Source organism: Balaenoptera acutorostrata, chromosome 1, assembly GCF_949987535.1.
Source record: "Balaenoptera acutorostrata chromosome 1, mBalAcu1.1, whole genome shotgun sequence".
Taxonomy (NCBI): domain Eukaryota; kingdom Metazoa; phylum Chordata; class Mammalia; order Artiodactyla; family Balaenopteridae; genus Balaenoptera; species Balaenoptera acutorostrata.
Genome location: NC_080064.1, coordinates 143,331,203 through 143,352,039, shown reverse-complemented (window position 1 = coordinate 143,352,039; position 20,837 = coordinate 143,331,203). Strand labels below are relative to the sequence as shown.

The 20,837-nt window shown below is 41.0% G+C and overlaps 1 long non-coding RNA gene across 1 annotated transcript; it reads left to right on the top strand.

Moving 5' to 3' along the window:
• The first annotated feature begins 3 nt into the window (after positions 1 to 3).
• On the top strand, positions 4 to 13,417 carry LOC130707627 (uncharacterized). Its single transcript, XR_009007591.1, has 4 exons — positions 4 to 198; positions 8,357 to 8,471; positions 9,398 to 9,422; positions 11,964 to 13,417. It is a non-coding gene; the product is annotated as an uncharacterized LOC130707627 (long non-coding RNA).
• The last annotated feature ends 7,420 nt before the right edge of the window (positions 13,418 to 20,837 follow it).

Below are 20,837 nucleotides of genomic sequence, written 5' to 3'. Positions count from 1 at the left end.
ATGAACGTGGGCGCGCAGTCCCAGCTTCCTGACAGCTGGGAGCATCTGAACTTGCACTTGGGTGCCCGCAGCGCGTGCTCACCCGCGGCGCGGCTCTGCTGCAGCCCCACTTACTCTGCTTGGCCTTTCCTAGCACTTCCGCGTCCTGGGCTCCTTTCCGTCTTAACTTTTCTTCTGTCCACGGCCCTGCAACAACAGGTATTTTGTGGTCCACTTGCAGGAACGTCAAGAGTTTATTTTCTAATAGCAAGTGCTGTGTTAATCAGAAACACAGCCATAAACAAGTCCTCAGCTTTCTCTTGCTGATGTGAATTAACCTCAATTTTCCATACAAGGCAATGGCTGATGCTTGTTTCATTTAGAAAAAAATGAATTTCTCAAAGTGCTTTCTGGTTTGCAAAGTGCTTTTATATCCATTAGGATAATTCTTTCATTGCACACAGCACCAGAAATTAATTCATTAATGAATTCGTAAAACAGTTCTGTGTGGTGGGTACTATTTTTTTAATTCATATTTTACAGATGAAGAATTCTCCCATTTTATAGATCAGAAACCGATGTTTAGAGAGTTAAGTGATTTGCCAAAGGCCGTAGAGCCAGTGAGTGGTTGAGCCGTACTTTGATTTCAAGTAGTCTGGGAGCTGTTACTATTAACTGCTATTCTGTTATCCTGCAAAAAAGGAAGGAAGGAAGAAAGAGTCCTAGTTACATCTGTTTGTTTTGTAGTGTTAAGAATATTATATTCCAATGGAACAATGTTAGTATTTTTTTCAGTCACACTTTAATATATGCAAAATTAAGTATTTCAACACCCCAAAGATATAAGCCATTAGGGTTAATATTGTCAGCAAATAAGCCAGTATTCTGAATATATTTTATATAATATTTTATAAATAAATACATGTTTATATAAATGTTTATATAAATTTGGTAGTACGCAGCAGTTCCTTATTATAATGTGTTAGGATTTGCTAAGAAGCAGATGCTAAAATGGGAGTTGATGTGCAGGAGATTTTTGGGGAGAGGGAGCCGGAAAAGGCAGGGAGAGCCTTTAGGTTGTCATAGAGGGCTGACACCTGTGGAAGGAGAGATGGAAAGAAAGAGGGGAGGGTAGAAAGAGTCTCATTAGAGTGGGGGGCGGTGCACATCCCAGTATCCACTATCTGCCCTGAAGAAACTCACAGCCTCTACTGTGAATTGTGGGAAAGGCATTTATTTTAAAAAATATATATAGACCTGTGCAAAGATGCTAAGAAACCCTGAGGGGAGAGTCACAGTGGGCTAGTTGAGTGGGTGTGTGTTTATGTGTAAGTGTGTGCATGATGAGGCAAGAGAGTGTTTCAGGAAAGTCTTCCTGTGGGGGGAGGTGACACCTGAGTTAAGTCTTAGACAATTGAGTAAGCCTTAGAAGAAGGGAGAGCCAACAAAAGGCTCACTGCTGACCTAAAGTCCTCTGACACTTTTCTGATGAGTGGCAAGGGCTCTGTGACAGTTCATCTCTTGTTAGCCAGTATTATTTAATCACCTTTATTAACTTTTCATGCTTTTGTTTCCTGCCCCCTCACACCACTGTGAGGTGCTCCAAGCAGGCACCGGCTCCTATTTCTTTGTTTTTCCCACAGTGCAGAGAGCACAGCGTCTGTCCAGCTGCAGGCCAGGAGTGTGGGGTTTGGAGGCATTGACTCCCTTCAACTCTCCTTTGTTTTTTAAGAAATTTTGGGGTTCCACATCGTATTTTGTTCACTCTTAACTCAGGTTTGAAACTCGGTGATGTAGAGGAAAGAGCTTGGGGGATGTAGAGCACTGGAATTGATCAGATTGGCCCCATGTTCCATCCTTGGAGCGGGATGTGACGCCCCATCACAAGGCACCTGAACTGGGGTGAAGGGTGGTTTCCCAGAAAGGTTGCCCTCACCTTCTTGTGAGGTTGCTGAAAGGTTCTAGAACCAATCTGAATGTGTATGTGTCAGGGAGGGGGTTTTCCCACACTAACAAGAAGCAGTTCCCTGACACCAGCTGGGTATCCTGTAATTTAACTCACTTCTTACACTGTTTACCCAGAGCATCAGATTCCACAAGGGTTCAGTCCTCCCCTCCACTCCAGCTGCCACTTTAGACCCGGGTTGTCACCTGTGCTTCTGACCAACTGGCTGTAAATCAGAGGTTCCCATGACCCCCTCCTTGGGTTGGATTAATTTGCTAGAGGGGCTCATAGAACTCAGAGAAACATTTTCCTTACTAAATCACCGCTTTATTATAAAAAGCATACAACTCAGGCACAGCCAGATGGAAGAGATGCATAGGGCAAGGCATGGGGAAAGGTTGAGGAGCTTCCAAGCCTCCCCAGCTGACCACTCTCTGAGTGAAACTGAGCAGGGCCCTGTGGGCCTCCAGGGCACGGAGGCCTCTTTTTGTCCCCCATTTCTTATAGGCCAGACTCCAACCTCCATGACCTTCCCTGAATTCCAAAGGGCAGATTTGAACAGTTGCTAATCAAGGGAGAAGCAGCCAAGAAACCACCTGAGGCAAGATTAAAGGGACCAGAGAAGCTCATCAAGATCAGGAGACCCGACCACCTGAGGCCCTGCACACACCCTAATCTTGTCAGCAGCCCCACCCTTGGGAAGTATTGTTACAAAACTCCTCATCAAATCCTCCTGGGTGGGGACACATAGTTTTTCGAGGCAGCAGTCCCCTGTGTCCCCCTTTGCCTGGCAAAGTAATAAAGCTGTTCTTTTTTACTCCTCCAAAGCTGTGTCTCCGCATTTCTATTTGGCGCTGGTAAACAGAGGCCAGTTTTTCAGCAACACCAGCACCTCCGTGTGTTCACCAACACGGAAGGTCTCCAAACCCTGTCCTTTGGGGTTTTTATGGAAGCTTCATTACACTGGCAAGAATGATTAAATCATGGCTATTGGTGATTGAGTCAACCTCCAGCCCCTCTCCTCTCCCTGAAGATCAGGGGGTTGAGACTGAAAGATCCAACCCTCTAATCACAGGTTTGGTCTCCTGATAAGAAGCCCCTATCCTTAGGTGCTTTTCAAAAGCTGCCTCATTAACATAACAAAAGACACCTTGAGAAATTACAAGGTTTTAGTCACTCCATGCCAGGAACTGGATGAAGACCAAATATATATTTCTTATTATAAATCACAGTATCACAGTTGCCCTTATCAGAAAAGAAGAAATGGATTTCAGGCAGCTAAAATACTGCTACATTAGGGCACATTCATGAAGGAAGGAGAGCGTAAGTTGGATCTTGAAGTGTTGCTATCCATTGTGGACCAGAACAGGTCTGTCCTTAGGTGAGCCAGAGTTGTTTCCATTCAGTGTAAAGAACGTATAACCAGATTATAGTTATGAGAATTTCTCTTGGAAATTCTGGCCATGCAGGTAGAGGGGCTGGTAGAAAAGCTGGAGTTCATTTTGCATCTTGTCAAATGCTTGTTCTGCATCTGTTGAGATGATCATATGGTTTTTATCCATTTTATTAATGTAGTATATCACATTGATTTGTGGATGTTGAACCATCCTTGTGTCCTTAGAATGAATCCCACTTGATCATGGTGTATGATCCTTTTGACATTTTGTTGAATTTGGTTTGCTAATATTTTGTTGAGGATTTTTTTTTTTTTAAAGACTTTTTTTTTTTTTTTTTTTTATGGCTGTGTTGGGTCTTCGCTTCTGTGTGAGGGCTTTCTCTAGTTGCGGCAAGTGGGGGCCACTCTTCATCACGGTGCGCGGGCCTCTCACTATCGTGGCCTCTCCCATTGTGGAGCACAGGCTCCAGACGCACAGGCTCAGCAATTGTGGCTCACGGGCTTAGTCGCTCCGCGGCATGTGGGATCTTCCCAGACCAGGGCTCGAACCCGTGTCCCCTGCATTGGCAGGCAGATTCTCAACCACTGCACCACCAGGGAAGCCCCTTGTTGAGGATTTTTGCATCCATGTTCATCAGAGACACTGGCCTGTAATCTTCTTTTCTTGTGTTGTCTTTGTCTGGTTTTGGTATCAGGGTGATGTTGGCCTCAAAAAATGAGTTAGGAAGTGTTCCCTTCTCTTCGTATCTTTGGAATAGTTTGAGAAGGATAGATATTAAATCTTTGAATATTTGGTAGAATTTACTTGTGAAGCTGTTTGGTCCTGGACTTTTGTTTTCTTGGGAGCTTTTTGATTACTGTTTCGATCTCTGAACTAGTGATCAGTCTATTCAGATTTTCTATTTCTGATTCATTCTTGGAAAGTTGCATGATTCTAAGAATTTGACCATTTCTTCTAGGCTGTCCAATTTGTTGGTGTATAGCTGTTCAGAATATTCTCTTATAATCCTTTGCATTTCTATAGTATCTGTTATTTCTCCTCTTTCATTCCTGATTTTATTTATCAAGTCCTTCTCTTTTTTTCTTAGTGAGTCTAGCTAATAGTTTGTCAGTTTTCTTTGTTTTTATGAAGAACCAGCTGTTAGTTTCATTGATCTTTTCTATTGTCTTTTTAGTCTCTATTTCATTTAATTCTGCTCTGATATTTATTATTTTCTTCCTTCTAACTTTGGGCTTCGTTTGTTCTTCTTCTTCTAGTTCCTTTAGGTGTAAAGTTAGATTGTTTGAGATTTTTCTTGTTTCTTGAGGTAGGCCTGTATTACTATAAAATTCCCTCGTAGTACTACTTTTGCTGCATCCCATAGATTTTGGAATGTTGTACTTTCATTTGTCTTCAGGTATTTATTGATTTCTCCTTTGATTTCTTCATTGACCCAATGGTTGTTTTGTAGCATGTTGTCCAGTCTCCACATTTTTGTGATTTTTCCAGCTTTCTTCTTGTAGTTGATTTCTAGTTTTATACCTTTGTGGTTGGAAAAGATGCTTGATATGATTTCAATCATCTTAAATTTGAGACTTGTTTTGTGTCTCAACTTATGGTCTATCATTGAGAAAGTTCCATGTGCACTTGAAAAGAATGTGTATTCTGCTGCATTTAGATGGAATCTTCTGTAGAAATCTATCAAATTCATCAGGTTTAATGTTTCATTTAAGGCCAGAATTTCCATGTGGACTTTCTGTCTGGATGATCTATTCATTGATATAAGTGAGGTGTTAAAATCCCCTACTATTATTGTATTGCTGTCAATTTCTTCCTTTAGGTCTGTTGATAATTGCTTTATGTATTTTGGTGCTCCTATGTTAGGTGCATATATAATCACTGTTACATCTTCTTGATGAATTATCCTCTTTATTATCATATACTGTCCATTTTTGTCTCTTGTTACTTTTTTTGGCTTGAGGTCTATTTTGTCTGATATAAGAATGGCTACACCTGCTTTCTTTTGGCTGCTATTTGCTTGGCATATCTTCCATCCCTTAACTTTTAGCCTGTGTTTATCTTTAGGACTGAGGTGAGCCTCCTGGAGGTAGCATATAGTTGAGTCTTGTTTTTTATTCCATTCAGCCACTCTGTGTTTTTTGATTGGTGAATTCAATCCATTTACATTTAGGGTGTTTTGGGTTTTTTTTAACATCATTTGGAAGCTTTTTTTTCCTTAATAAATTTATTTTATTTATTTATTTATTTATTTATTTATTTATTTATTTATTTATTTTTGGCTGTGTTGGGTCTTTGTTGCTGCGCGCGGGCTTTCTCTAGCTGTGGCAAGTGGGGGCTACTCTTCGTTGCAGTGTGCGGGCTTCTCATTGTGGTGGCTTCTCTTGTTGTGGAGCACGGGCTCTAGGTGTGCAGGCTTCAGTAGTTGTGGTGTGCGGGCTTGGTAGTTGTGGCTCGTGGGCTGTAGAGCGCAGGCTCAGTAGTTGCAGCACACAGGCTTAGTTGCTCCTCGGCATGTGGGATCTTCCCAGACCAGGGTTCAAACCCGTGTCCTCTGCATTGACAATCTGCATTGATTCTTAAGCACTGCACCACCAGGGAAGCCCTAGGGTGATTATTGATAGATGAGGAATTAGTACCGCCATTGTATCTTTTGTTTTCTGATTGCTGTATACTTCTGTGTGTTTTTGTCTGTCATTTTGGTTTGGTGGTTTTCTGTGATATTTTTCTCAGTTTCTAGAGGGACATCTCTTGAAGGGAGAAAAGTCCTGTGCGTAAACTTGGTTTCAGAGAACCCTCGGGGGTCACAGGAAGGGAAGGTGGTGAGAGCAGTCATGCTCAATGTCTCCTGGCTCAGTCCTTTGGTGAACATCCACTGGGTTCCTAGGGAGAAGGAGCTTGAAGGAAAAAAATCAATTGAACAGAAGAGATGTACTTCCATACTTGTCCTTCTTAAGTGGGGATCTGTGATTCCAGTTTTTTAAAATAAGAGTTTTATTGAGATATAATTTAATAGTATACATTTCACCTATTTTAAGCATACAGTAGTTCAGTAGTCTTTACTATATTCAGAGAATTGTGCAACCATCACTACAGTCAATTTTAGAACATTTCCAACACCCCCCAACAACCTGTACCCATTAGTAGTCACTCCCTATTCCCTCCCTCCTCCCTGCCCCCAGCCCTAAGCAACCATTAATATTTCTGTTTCTATAGATATGTCTGTTTTGGACATTTCATATAAATGGAATCATTACAGTATGTGGTCTTTTATGTCTGGCTTCTTTCCCTTAGTGTAAGTTTTTAAGTTTTCTCCATTTTACAGCATGGTTCAATTCTTTGTTCCTTTTTATGGCCAAATAATATTTCATTGCATGGATATACCACATTTTATTTATCCATTCATCAGCTGATGGAAATTTGAATTGTTTCCACTTTCTGGCTATTAGGAATAATGCTGCTACTGTGACTTCAAATTTTAACCTCCTCGAATTTTATGGTGTCCTTTTCCCAGTAGAGTTAGTTTACAGTTTATAGTCAGTGTATAACTGGCCTCTGTTTAGTTCCTTGGAAGCCCCAAGTTCTTACCAAGATCAAGGCTTTTACAGGTGCCCAGGATGTTCTTCATCTGGCTGATTCCTACTCGCCTTCAGATCACGGCTCCAATGTAACTTTCCTAAGACTTAGCTCATGCAGGCCCTCCCCATCTAGGTGATGCCTTCCTCCTCATAACCCCCAGTGCTTTCCCTTCCCATCACAACTTATTAGTATGTTTAGTTCTCCCTATTAGTCTGTAAGTTTCTTGAAGACAGTAGTCTGTCTGTTCTATTCCCTGGGACACACATAGTACTACACATAGTGCTACATGGCAGACACTCAACAAATAGTTGAAATAGTATGGAATGCAGAATGGATGTTGGTAACCGAGAGCAGTATGCTAGCTCTATGCTCTGAACACAGACTTCAGCACTGATGGGAAGAGGCTGCCTCCTTGTTGACTGGTGTTGATTCAATAGTCGGGACCCTTGTAGCTAAGAGGGATGGTGTCAGCACAGAAGATGTGAAACTAGGGAACACCAAGGACACGGGAGCTGGATGAAGAGGACAGTAATGCCTCTCTGAGAGTGAGAAGAAGGGGATTCCTGGCATGGATTAAACCAGGGGAACATTGCCTTGTTGCTGACTTGGAAACCCTCTGACTGATATGCCAGTGGGTTTTACACATTGTTTTGTCACCACCTAATAATAGGAAAACCCTTTGAAAATTTGGGCCTCGTTTGACTACTAGCAAGGGTGAATCATGAGAGTGCTATAGGTTGAAAACAGAAGCGAAAGTTAATAATATTAATTTTACTTGGCTGGGCTTCTTCGACAATATTCAAATAATTACAGAGGCAAGACTTCCTTTTGAAGGATGTTCAGCCTGCATTAGCTGTTCCCTACATGAACCTTAGGCCTTTGGGAAACACACAAGTGAGTCTATTCTACTTGTGACAAGAGTCTGTAAGGTTCCCCAGAGATCTCAAAGAGAAATAAGCATGTCTTCCGAAGCATCCCAAAGCCCAGTAGCTGCTTATATTATGAGTAAGGTAAAAACTCACCACTAGGTGACAGTCTGTCAGCAGAAATTGCTTTCTCTTTTAATGAATCCTTTCTGGACTGAAAGCTTCTGGGAATATCAGTAAACAGTAAAAATATTAGCTAATCTTTTCTTTCTCCCATTTCCCCATCCTCCTTTCCCCCAAATCTATGCAGATTACATCTTTAATTTTAAATGTTTTTAATCCTTGTTTCTTTCATTAATTTAAAAATAATGAAAAAAAAAGATGTATAGAAACACAGACACTAGACGTGGAAAATTATGTTTCCCCACCCCACATACTAGCCCTTTGGGTTTTGAAGATGAAGATGACTCTAAGAAGAGGTATATTCAGTGGTCTTGACCTTTTGATATGTAGAGGATACTTAAAAATCTGGTTCAAGTCTGTAAGTATTTTCTCTCTCATGGAAAAAAAAAAAACGCTATGCTTCCTTTCAGCATTTGAGGTGAAGATGGAGCAATTAGGAGAAATACATTTCGGTTCTTTTATGAAGAAAGTTTATTACATGTACCTTTTGAATGAAAGGAAACTCCCTGGAAGGAATTCATTGAGGTAAGTGCAGTTTGAAATTTTTTACCCAAGGCTGGTTTGATTCTGGGTAACATCTGAATTTAGGTGCTAATAGTTCAGGCTCAGGAAGGCTTAGGCCCCCTCTGTCAGCTGGTAGCAGGGGCAGGAGCCCAGATGGCCTCTGGAGGGGGACTTGGAGAGGTTTTGCTGGTCCTGTCCCTCCTTAATCTTTCTATCCAAGCCGTCAGGGCGTCATTATCCTGGTCCAGCACTCTCAGATTCCAGCTTTCAGTGGTATTTCCACTGTCCCCATTGGTCAAGTTCTTCTGAGTCTACTGGAAAGCTCCCATAAGTAATTCCAAAGTGTTACTCTTTATTCCTGTGCCCCATTTCTCAGGTTAGGTATCTTAGTTATAGCTAAATTATGTTAGCTCTGAAAGTAATACATACAGTCTATTTTTGGTCATGCATGTAAAGGTGGCCAAAGTAGGTAAAAAAAGCAAAACACAGAACCGTATTCAATTCTTCCATCTGTATTAAAAGAAGTAAAGGTGTTCGTAGGGATATACCTGTATATGCAGATAAGTTATCTAGAAGGAAAACAGTGATGTTCAGAATACTTAACAACCGGTTCAGCATTGGGAAACAGGGGTGGCTGCTGGCCTTCGAGTTGGAGGGATGCTGGAGACCCCCTAGTATCTAAGCTTTAACTCTTTAATGATTGATTGAAATTCTGGGCAGGCAGCGCTCCACAGGCTCAAAACAGTGGCTATTTACCAACCTGAAGGGAAATATTTAAATATTTTCACAACCTGTGGATTATACTAGTGTATGCCAGCAGCTATCAACTGTTTCTCCTAGGAAAGGGGATTGAGGGAGGGAGGGACTTAATTTTCAACATGCCTTTTAGTTCTGTTTGAAATTTTTGTTTGTTTCTTCTTTCCGTTGGACCATGTACTTGTGGATAGAATTTCATTTTGTTCAGCTCAGAAGGTAAGTCTTTTCTTAGAATTTGGTTCTAGACATTTCTGTCTGGTCATCTGACTCCAGTCTGTCTACAGCCTCGGGGCCATCTTCTTTAGTTCCGTCTTGCTGGAAACTCCTCCACCCAGAGCTTTGCATAAGCCCCTCTGCTTGCCTGGCTGAACTCCCTCTCACCATCACCCAGTCTCCACCCCCGTCCCCAAAGTTGGTGTCTGAATCCCATTTTGTTACTTTTCTTGGACCTCCTATCTCTCCACCTACCAGACCTCAGTCCCATCACTAACTAGTGTAGGTATCACTCTGCTTAATCTTGTGACCAGGAAATAAGCACTTTTTTGTGTTCATACAACTTTTGTGTATGTAGAACCTGTGTTTTCTGAAGCTGTACCTATGCGTCAGCACTGCGGGTAATGGTTATTATCTTAGTGGTGATAACTCACGTTGCACTGGCTGTGCCTCTGCCTGCCTGTGGAGCGGACACCCCCGCCTCCAGCTCTCCCCCAGTGTTCCTGGGAGGCATGTGGTACCTCTGCTGTGTTCCCTCCCATCTTTCCCTGTAAGACTTGCAGCTCCTTGTTGGTGTCCCCTGCCATGAAGCCACTGGGGGGCAGTGTCTCATCTCAGCCACTGTCACAGCCACTCTCAGCCAAAGTTGCTCTCTCCTGGGGCCTAAAGACATGGAGAGAAGCCCCTTCTCTTCCACTTTACCACAGTTTTTCACCCAGGTCCCAAAGCGGCATGACTTGTACCCAGTGTCTCACTGAGCCCCTTCCCTCTCTACCTGCAGGCTCTCCATCCACAGGCTCAGACATGAGTCTATGGGGCTTAGGCAGGGAACCAAAGTCGGAGAGGAGATTTTTGTGTTTCCCGTGCCCCTTTCCGCACCCCAGGACTATTCCTTCCTATCCTTTCTCCACCCCCAAGGCTGTCATAAAAGCATCTTCAAGCCGTCCCTTCCCTTCAGTCTAATCAGCTCCTAACCAGGTCCACTGCTCCCTTAGATTTATCAGACAGAGTTGACTCATAGTGGTGGGCACCACTGGGCTCAAGCTGACAGCCTGGCCGCACACATTCTATTCACACTTACCTCCCTGTGTGGTAGTTAACTGTTGGCCCCGTCAGACTGTGGGTTCCTCAAGTATGAGTTTCTAACTGTGAAGTAGCCACCTTTGTCTCCCCGGCTCCCAGGCCCTGCCTGTTTACACGGCAGACCTTGAAAAATACTTTTGAAAGAAAAATTGAACACAGTCATTTAGCACAGATACCCAAAAGAAAATAGCTCATCTTTGCCAAAGGGAGAGTCAGGCAGCCCACCCAAACGGAGGAAAGCTATTCTTAAAGGGTGTCCTCTATCCTACGAAAGTACTGCTTCAAAGCTGTTTAGGCTCCTTGCATTCTCAGGTGGAGAAGATCCAGGGTTAGAGCAGTACTTTCGGAGAGGCTTAAAATGATCTTTTTTTTCCTTTTTATTTTTTGGCTGCGCCCCGCAGCATGTGGGCTCTTAGTTCCTCGACTGGACCGCTAGGGAAGTCCTAAACTGATCTTGTTTTAAGAGAATAATATGTTGAACAACTATTTGACTAGTTACATTTTATTGTGTACTTGCCAATCGAAAAAACAAAGACAAAAACAGGAAAGGGCACAGTATGGCAAAACATATTGATCAGAAGGGGGAAAAGCAGATGATACACAGGGACAGAACATTTTATTTGTATCATTTCTAGTTCAGAGAAATAAGGTTAACTCAATGCTCCTTCACCTACATGTTTATAGCGGAAGTGAAAGTGACAGACTGAGGCATGGATTTGTTAATGCTGGGTATCAGGTGTTTCTTCGCTTATTATTTAGTTGAATAAGTCTGATGTCATGTGATAGACCACTAAGCATAAGCGATTCTTCAACCAAGAAAGAGAAAGAAATTGTATAACTATCTGACTTTGTTCTCTGAGAAGCAAACCCATGATTCACCGCAAAGGCAGACACTCTTCAACTGGTGTGTGAGACAAACAGAGGTATTCATTATATTTATTACGATAATAATAATTCTTAACACTTCCTTCAAGGTGTGGCATTTGCAGAAATTGGAAAAAATAAGAATATTCCAGCAGGCTTAGGACACTCAGTGGTAATATCACAAATAATTACAGTCATTGAAATAATTTCAGAGATGAGAATGAGAGTTTAGTTTGAGAGAGAGAAAGAGAGAGAGAGATTTATTTAACAATCTGTTAACAATCCCACAGCTCGTAAGAAGTCTCTCTAATTCCAAAGCATGACCTCTTTCCTCTACACGGCAATGCCTGCTCAATGGGAGAATGCTATCATGTAAAATCTTCAGATGAAAAACATCACGTGATTTTAAAAATGGTATTGTTTGGTGACATGTTTTGGTTTCCCTGTTCTATATACATAGAAAAACTTAGGTAGAGAGAAACGAAATGACTTGCTAGGTGATGAGGCAGGTTGGACTGAAGGATAGTGGCTGGAATGACCACGGTGCCAAGTGTTCTGTTACCCAGCACCTTCTCTGTTTTCTACTCCATGTTCTAGATAACTCAGATGCTGGCTTAAAGCCCATCAGAAGATCAACCAGTCTCCCAACCCAGCCACCAACCAATAAACCAGCCAGCGTTTGTCAAAGGCTCACTTTGTTGTTCTTGGAACAGTGTTTGTTTGGTGCTGTGGGAAATGCCGAAGCAAGACCAGACAGGGTCCCTGCCACCCTGGTGCTTGTAATCTACATGGGGAGACAAGACAAAGAAAGCTACACGACACAATTACAGAATCTGACAGAATATAATAAAGTGCTAAATTGTGTGGTGTAGGCAATTAGAGAACAAGACAGTATATAATAAAGTGCTAATTGTGTGGTACAGACAATAAGTATAATAGGAGTTCAGTGAAGGGATGGATGAGTGTGGGCTGTAGTCTTCAGGAAAGGCTTCTCATCATGTCAGGCTGCCGTGTTTATCCAGTGCATGATGGGAAACTGAATATGAAATAGAAGATGGATTAAGAGCAGAATAACTGTGCTGTACCATGACATCTCCTCTCAGTCTGGGCGAGGACAGAAAGAGAAGGAGTTCTTTGACAGGTGGCATTCCCCATTAAAAAAAAAAAAAAAATCAAATGGAGAAAGGCCTTATTTTCTTTATTAATTGTGTTACAGAAAATTTCCTCTGAAACTTATTTTAGCAGTTTTAAAAAAAATTTTATTTATTTATTTTTGGCTGTGTTGGGTCTTCGTTTCTGTGCGAGGGCTTTCTCTAGTTGCGGCGAGTGGGGGCCACTCTTCATCGCGGTGCGCGGGCCTCTCACTATCGCGGCCTCTCTTGTTGCGGAGCACAGGCTCCAGATGCGCAGGCTCAGTAGTTGTGGCTCACGGGCCTAGTTGCTCTGCGGCATGTGGGATCTTCCCAGACCAGGGCTCGAACCCGTGTCCCCTGCATTGGCAGGCATGTTCTCAACCACTGCGCCACCAGGGAAGCCCCTGAAACTTATTTTAAATGGAATAATGTGTTACGTACACTAGGAGAGTTCAGTGTTTAAAGAAACTATGTTGTAAGTCCTTTTCATTAATGAAGAATACTTTTGCATAATAGATAATCACTTCCTAGTTTACACAAGATTCCTTAAAGCAAGTAAATAGATACTCTTGAATACTACTGGTGGGACTGACAAACCTATTGCAAGGTAATTTGGCAATGTGTACCTCAAATCTTGAAAATGTGCATATTCTTCAGCTTGTCAATTTCACTTCTGGGAATTTATCCTAAGGAAGTAATCACGACTGACTGCAAGAATAACTTTTCTGCAAGGGTAATTATCACAGAGTTGAGAGAAACTGGGGACAACCTGAATGCCCTCAAATAAAGGACTGATGAAATAAATTAACACACATTTAGAAAATGGCATGTGTAATTACTAAAATACTGTAGAAAAATATTTAATATAGTGGAAAATATTTACAAAATGTGGGTAAGTGAAAAAAGCAAATTCTAAAACTTGTCGAGTATGATTTCATTTTTGATAAAAATATGTTTTATGCAGAAAAACTTACCTGAGTGGTGAAGATATATGGAATTTCCATTTCTTTATGCTTTTGTGTAATTTCCAAATGTTTCCCAAGCTACACAGTTTGCTCTGTAGTAACACATGTATTAAAGTCCTATGGTTCTCTGATTTGGTTTGTTTTGAGAGTTTGAGTAGTCATACTCTAGACTGTCATCGGATGAGTTTTCTTAGAGTGGGGTAGGCCTATCCTATAGGGATTCCTACAGACCTAGCAGCTGGAGGTGAAAGTGGAGGTGGTTGGAACTGAAGAACTCATGCAACAGAGGAGTTCTGGGCTAAGAGACAAGCATCAGAAGCACTGTTCCATTCTCCTTTGAATTAGAAACAATTCCTATTTAGCAGAATATATACCTTATTTCTTGAACTCACATCAGGTAGGAGATGTTTTAGAGGTATACACATTTTTTAAGGCTCACACAACATGAATTTTTAATAGCAAAGCCTTTCAGAGGGGGGCAGAAAGCCCAGGACATGAATCAATTTTTAAGACGTCTGGAATACTAAAAAAAAAAAAAAAAAAGCACCGAAACAGAGTTTGAGAAGTTGTATTTTAAACCTTTGTCTTGAACACAAGAACAGAAAGTAAAACTTCATTTGGAGATTAGGTCAGAAGCCTAAATTTGAGATCTCTGGTGAATGTGGGCTCAAAGACAAATCAGGCACTGCCTTGAAACCACATGAGGATGTGGAATCACTGAACAAAAACAACCAACGTCTGGAAAGGATTTTGGAATTTTTGGTCCACGGGATTTTCCATGTCTAAAGTGAAAACAAAATACTCTTTTTCTATTCTAAGGACTTGATTTAGAACTATTTTGAAAGGGGCCTTTCTCTGAAACATTTCAATACAAAAGTACTTTATTTTCTCATCCTATGACTCAGTGTCTTACATTTTTTAGGTTTTGACTAATCTAAGGTCTTCAAATATATTTGTTTGAACCCCTTTTCATTAGTAATATTCTATTTTTACCTCACCATCTAGCTTCTCATCTTCAGTTGGCCCAGTGAAAATAAAACACAGCAAAGTCAGAATTTTACTTCCTTTTTTATGTTTCCCAAATATAGAGGAAATCCTTGGATACCCAGGTTTGGGGGAAGTCAAACCTTAGCTAAAACTGGGGCATGTCTGCCACCCTTTTGAAGAATCCATCCTATAGGAAAAATTCTGTGGGCAGCATCCCTGGAGTACAAGTGAGGACTTGTCCCTGCACACTCCTTTGTCTTCCCATTACTTTGGGTTAATTAACCCTCTGTGCTCCAGGCTTTCCATTGGGTGGCATTGCACAGTGCTCGGCTGAAGGATGAGTAGCGTATAGCAAGTAATTAAAGCATTTCTGACAAATGGCAGACAGCTGACATGGACAAGCCTTCTCTCCCACTACCTGTATGTAGAAGGCTGGATAAAACATGGCAGCAATTGAAAAGATATACAACCAGTATTGAAAAAAGTAAGGGAAATAGTCTAGGTCTCAGTGTGAAAAAGGAACTCAGAACCAGTGTGATAACTGTAGCTAAATGTTGCTGGACCTGAATGTGGGTCCGAGAATCTGGGGGCTGGGGTGTTGAGGTCCATGCAGAGACAGGATACGTGGCCTCAGGCCAGGTTTAGGCAGGGCACTGTGACTAAGCTTGTCAGATTTAGCAAATAAAAATACAGAATGCCCAGTTACAGTTGAGTTACACATAAAAAAATGAATATTTTTTTTTTAGCATAAGTATGTCCCAAAAGTTGAATGGTGCATACGTAAAGTAAAAGATGTTTACCTGAAATTCAAATTTAACTGAGTATCCTGCCTAGAAATTGTCATACTGAGTGAAGTAAGTCAGACAGAGAAAGTCAAATATCGTATGAGATCGCTAATATGCAGAATCTAAAAAAAAATGATACAAATGAACTTATTTACAAAACAGAAACAGACTCACAGACTTAGAGAAAGAACTTAGGTTACCAGAGGGGAAGAGTAGGGGGGAGGGATAGTTAGGGAGTTTGGGATTGACATGTACACACTGCTATATTTAAAATGGATAAACAACAAGGACCTACTCTATAGCACAGGGAACTCTGCTCAATATTATGCAACAACCTAAATGGGAAAAGAATTTGAAAAAGAGTAGATACATGTATATGTATAACCGAATCACTTTACTGTACACCTGAAACTAACACAACATTGTTAATCAACTATACTCCAATATAAGACAAAAAGTGAAAAAAAAAATAACTGAGTGTACAGTATTTTGTCTGATAACCTTGTGACAGAGTTCTGTCAATAAATCCTGGAGTCTATGCAGGGTGCCTCATCCGTGAAGGAGGGACTAGAGAAAACATTGACCACTGTTGTGAAGAAGCAGGAAGCTTGTAGTTAGTCTGGGGCCATGGGTAGGAAAATGTAAATGCCTCCCAGGCCTTACCATGAATAAACATAGAATTTAAATTTATACAACCTAAGGGACGTAGAAATGTCAACCTGAGAAATTACCATAGAAACTGGTCCAGAACCTTTGAACCCTCAGAATTTCACTGGAAACAAACTAATGTGTTGGGGGTATTTCTTGAACTTAAACACACAGGGATCCATTGGGATAAACAGCCCTGCTGAAGGTGAAGTCTTAAAAAAAAATGACAAACCAAATGAAATGAATCACGCTGAAGGGCAACCCAAAGATAAAATAAACAGGAAAATTAGCCACTTAAGAATTGAGCTAACTTTGAAAAATTGTGAATAGGTTTCTTTTAAATGCCAGAGAGATAAAGGAAAGAATAGAATGAAAGAATAGTTTATTATGAAAAAAAGAATAGGTTTGTTTGAAAAAGAACCAAATGGAAAGTATAGAAATTAAAAATGTACTTGTTGACATTAGAAACTCAAGGGGACATGTTACATAGCACATTAAACACCTGAAGAGAACAAGTGAACTGGAAGAAAGAACTAAGGCAGTCACCCCGAATGAAGCACAGAGAAATAATGAGGCAGAAAAATACGAACATGAATAGCAGAATTGGAGGTTAGAATGAGAAGGTGATGAATCACAACATTGTAAATCAACTATACTTCAATAAAATTAAAAAAAAGAAGGTGATGCGTGCATGGACACACACACACGCACACACACACACGGAAGACATAAGGAAAGTGGAGGGTGGAGAGAACAGAGGTACAATTGTTAAGACATAATAGAAGTTGCTTTTAAAAAAGACACCCTAAAACACAGAAACTTATTTCTCTCCCATATAAGATGTCAAGGACTGGTAGAGTGGCTCTGCTATTTTCAATCTGTGGCTTCTATTTCAGGATCCCACATGGCTTCTTTAGCCTTGGCCCTCAGGTCTGTATCCTAGGCAGGGGTGGTGGTGGGGGGGGGAGTTTGCAGGGAAGGGAGAAGGGGCATGCACGCCCATTTCCTTAAAAGCACTGTCCAGAAAATACACACATCACTTATATCAGAAAGCCATTAGGGAGGCAGGGAGAGGTTCTATCCATATCCACCCTTTTTTTTTGATGAAAAATAATGTTCAACCTAGAAATCTATATCCAACTGAATTATCATTTGAGAATGAGGGAAAAATATTGGCATTTAATGATAAATAATTTAAAAACTAGACTCTTGCTAAAGAACTACCAAAACATATACTTTGGTAAGATGGGCATTGGATATAGAAGGAAGGTGTGGGATACAAGAAACAATGATAATAGCCTCCCTGTATGCCTTGAACTCAACTGCACTTAAAAATTCATCTTGAAATGTATAAAGCAAAAATATGATGGAATTATGAAGATGAGAGGTACCTTGGAAAACACATCAGATCAGAAGATTTGAGTTGTGACCTCTGCTTTTACACTTTATTTCTCAGAACTTCAGGTTAGAACTAGGTATTTCTATAATTTATTCTAACATTAAAAAACAACAGTCACTCAACTCTGATTCATCAGTTTTACGTCCTTGTGGTGTAACTTTTCTGGTTTACAATGTGGGTTTTGGATTATGACAATCCTGGTTCAAATCCTTGCTCTGTCGTTGATTAACTTTGTGATCTTGAGCAGTGTAACCTCTTAAAGCCTCAGTTTCCACATCTGAGAAATAGAAAAATAATTGTTCTTGTGTTAGAGTTCTCTAAGCAGTAGAAGATGACTCTTGCTGAATAAGAGGAAAAGCATTTTATTTAAAAAATATTGGATGAATCACAGAAGAGTTGAGTGGACTGTAAAACTGGGCTTGAAGATAAGCCTGGTGGAACAATGCCACAAACCAAGCCACAGATCTAATGGAAAATTGCTGCTGCTCCACAGCTGCTACTTCTGCATCAGAAAATCACCACCGCAATCCCTGGGAAACAGCCACCACTGCTGCTGCCACCATGAAAAACCAGACACCTCTGCCTCCCCCTCACCAGCGAAGATGCAAAGATGGAATGTCCATGCACAACTTCTTTCCTTGTTGCTTACTTCTGAATCAAAATCTTACGATGGCATCCCCGATTGGCAGTCACTAAAGCACGTGCCTGAATCCTAGCTGCAAGGGAGGCAGGAAATTTGCATTCTCACTTCTTTTTTTAAAATTTTTTAAATTTATGTATTTATTTGACTGCACCAGGTCTTAGTTGTGGCATGGGGGATCTTCGTTGTGGCATGCGGTATCTTTAGTTGCGGCATGCGAACTCTTAGTTGTGGCATGTGAGATCTAGTTCCCTGACCAGGGATTGAACCCAGGCCCCCTGCATTGGGAGCGGGGAGTCTTATCCACTGGACCACTAGGGAAGTCCCGCATTCTGTTGGAGTGATAATGACTCAGAATTTGGATATTTCCCCAAACATAGGAAGGAGACTCAAAAGATGATAGGCTGTCGTGAATAGGATAGATGCCCACGATCATCATCATATTTACTGTCCTGAATTTGAACTCCCTCCTATGTTTGGGGAATTTACCTTTTTGTAAGTCTTGCTAGGTGGAAGATTTTCACCTACAGCAGAAGCCAAAAAAAGACCAGATACTGGTGTGCTTGAAATTTTGACATGAGACTTAAGCTCTTGTCCTATGCTTTGTGACTGTAAGAGTGACGCAGAGAAGCAGGGGCAGTTTGGTAGTGTCAGGGAGGAAGAAATTTTCCTCTACCCTTCTAGGTTCTTCTGGTTGGTCTAAAAAATCAAGTTGACAGGAGACAGATTAACAGGAGACAATCAAACAAAAGTTTAATAACATGTATACATGGAAGAGACCCAGGAAAACTCAATAACTCGCCAAAATGGCCAAAGCCCTCATCTTAAATACCATCTTTAGCTAAAGACAAAAGAGGATGTTGGGGGTAGTGGTTTGGACCTACAAAGGGGAGGAAGGCAATATACATGGAGATGGAAAAGCAAATGTTTGGGACTTCCCTGGTGGCACAGTGGTTAAGACTCCGTGCTCCCAATGCAGGGGGCCTGTGTTCGATCCCTGGTCAGGGAACTAGATCCCACACGCATGCTGCAACTAAGAGTTCGCATGTCACAACCAAGGAGCTGGTGAGCTGCAACTAAGGAGCCCGCCTGCTGCAACTAAGACCCAGTGTGACCAAATAAATAAATAAATAAAAATATTAAAAGAAAAAAAGAAAAGCACATGTTTGATAAATAAATGTTTGCTTGGCCACGCATAGACAATGGGATAAGGAGAGGAATCTGTATGAACAGAATTTCTGAGGTTCCTCCCTAGTTCATACTATAGGTGTCTATGGTGATAACTCCTTACTGGAACAGGTCCTCTGTCTACTTCCCTTTAGGCAGTTAGAGGGAAGGTCAATGGTTCTTCCTGAGTCTTTTGGGCTTCAAAAATAATCAGCCTAAATTAATCTTCATGCCAAAGAGACACAATTTGGGGTGGCAGATTTTGCTCCCCTACAGTAGTCATTCTAGTGGCAGAGTGTTGATGGCTATGACAGTCAGTGTCCAATAGCCAGTAGCAGTAATGACAATAGGGTGCAGAGACCACAGCTCTAATGATCATGAAGAACATCTTTTTCCTCATCTGAAAATGGGTACACCTTACTTTAGAGGGTGCATGTAAGAATTCATTGAGAATTGCATGTGAGAAAGGCCTCTAAAAGCATCAAGGGCCTTCCTTATACAGGCAAGGCATTATTCTCTTCCCCTGTCACAGCCTTGGGAACATAGCATAAAGTTTGGAGTTCTAGCAGAAAAGGAACAATCTATTTAAACTTTAAGAGAATAGATAAAACATGTAAGAGAAAACAAAGACTATTCATTCATTTGACCGTTATGTTTTGAAAGGTTATAAATGCAACACTACATAATTTGTTAACTGGAATAAATAACAGATCACCTATTTTGAAAAGCTGGCTACTCCGTCATTACATTATACTCAATGTGCAATTGAGGTGTTTGAATTCCAGCTGTAATATGTTTTTTGAGTATATTCATTTGAAGCTCCAGATAAAGCTGATTCAAAATTCTCTGGCATATTACAGTTACCTCTCAGTTAAAAAAAAAACTCAAGACATCTCATTGCCAGAATCTCATGTGATAAGAATGTACAGTTGATATAGCAGGGGTTTTCATTTTGTTTTTGTTTTTCAATCCTCATTGTGTGGTGTCCCTGTCTAATATTTGTGTGTGTGGTTGCAGTTTCCTTTTTGTAGCATTTGGAGTGGAGAGTGATAGTGGGGGGAATCTTGAGTCCTTCAGTCAGTGGTGTGCTGGTCAGCCAACTTTTGGAGAGAAAAAAAAGCCCAACAACTAATTTATAGCATTTGTTAACTGCCAGGGTTAAATACATCCACCATGGCTAATTTCAGGTTACCAACGTGGTGTCACAAAACACGAATTTGGGAAGAGATGTGCAAGATAAGTTCTTGTTAACTAGAGGCAGACAGCTCCCAATGCACTCCCCTGGCAGTTTGCATCTTAAATGTTTGCTCTTAAGGTAAAAATCTTCATAGGCCATAAATCATACCATATAGTTTCATATATTTTAAAGGTAAGCTGGCCAAAAAAGGGGATTCCTAATAAAAAGTTTTATCCCAAGATAAACCCTTTAAAAGCTTTAAGCCTCTTGTCCCTCTAAACTTTTTAAAAAGTTGCTAATTTAAGTAAAACGGAGGCAAAGACATCTCTTTCGACCCTAGAGTGGTGAAGGGGTTTCTGTTCAGGGTGGGAGCCCTTTCCATGAGTTTCTGTGTGAAGGGCCTTTTCCAACAATATTGAATCATTTCTTACGTTTATCCAGCACTTTGCAGTTTTTTCATTTGATTCTCCATTTTGAAGAGGAGAAAGTTTGCTCATGCAATGGAAGAATGGAGATTTGATTTCTTTTCAAATCTGGTGTTTTCCCGGCGGCTCCACACGTGCCATCCCC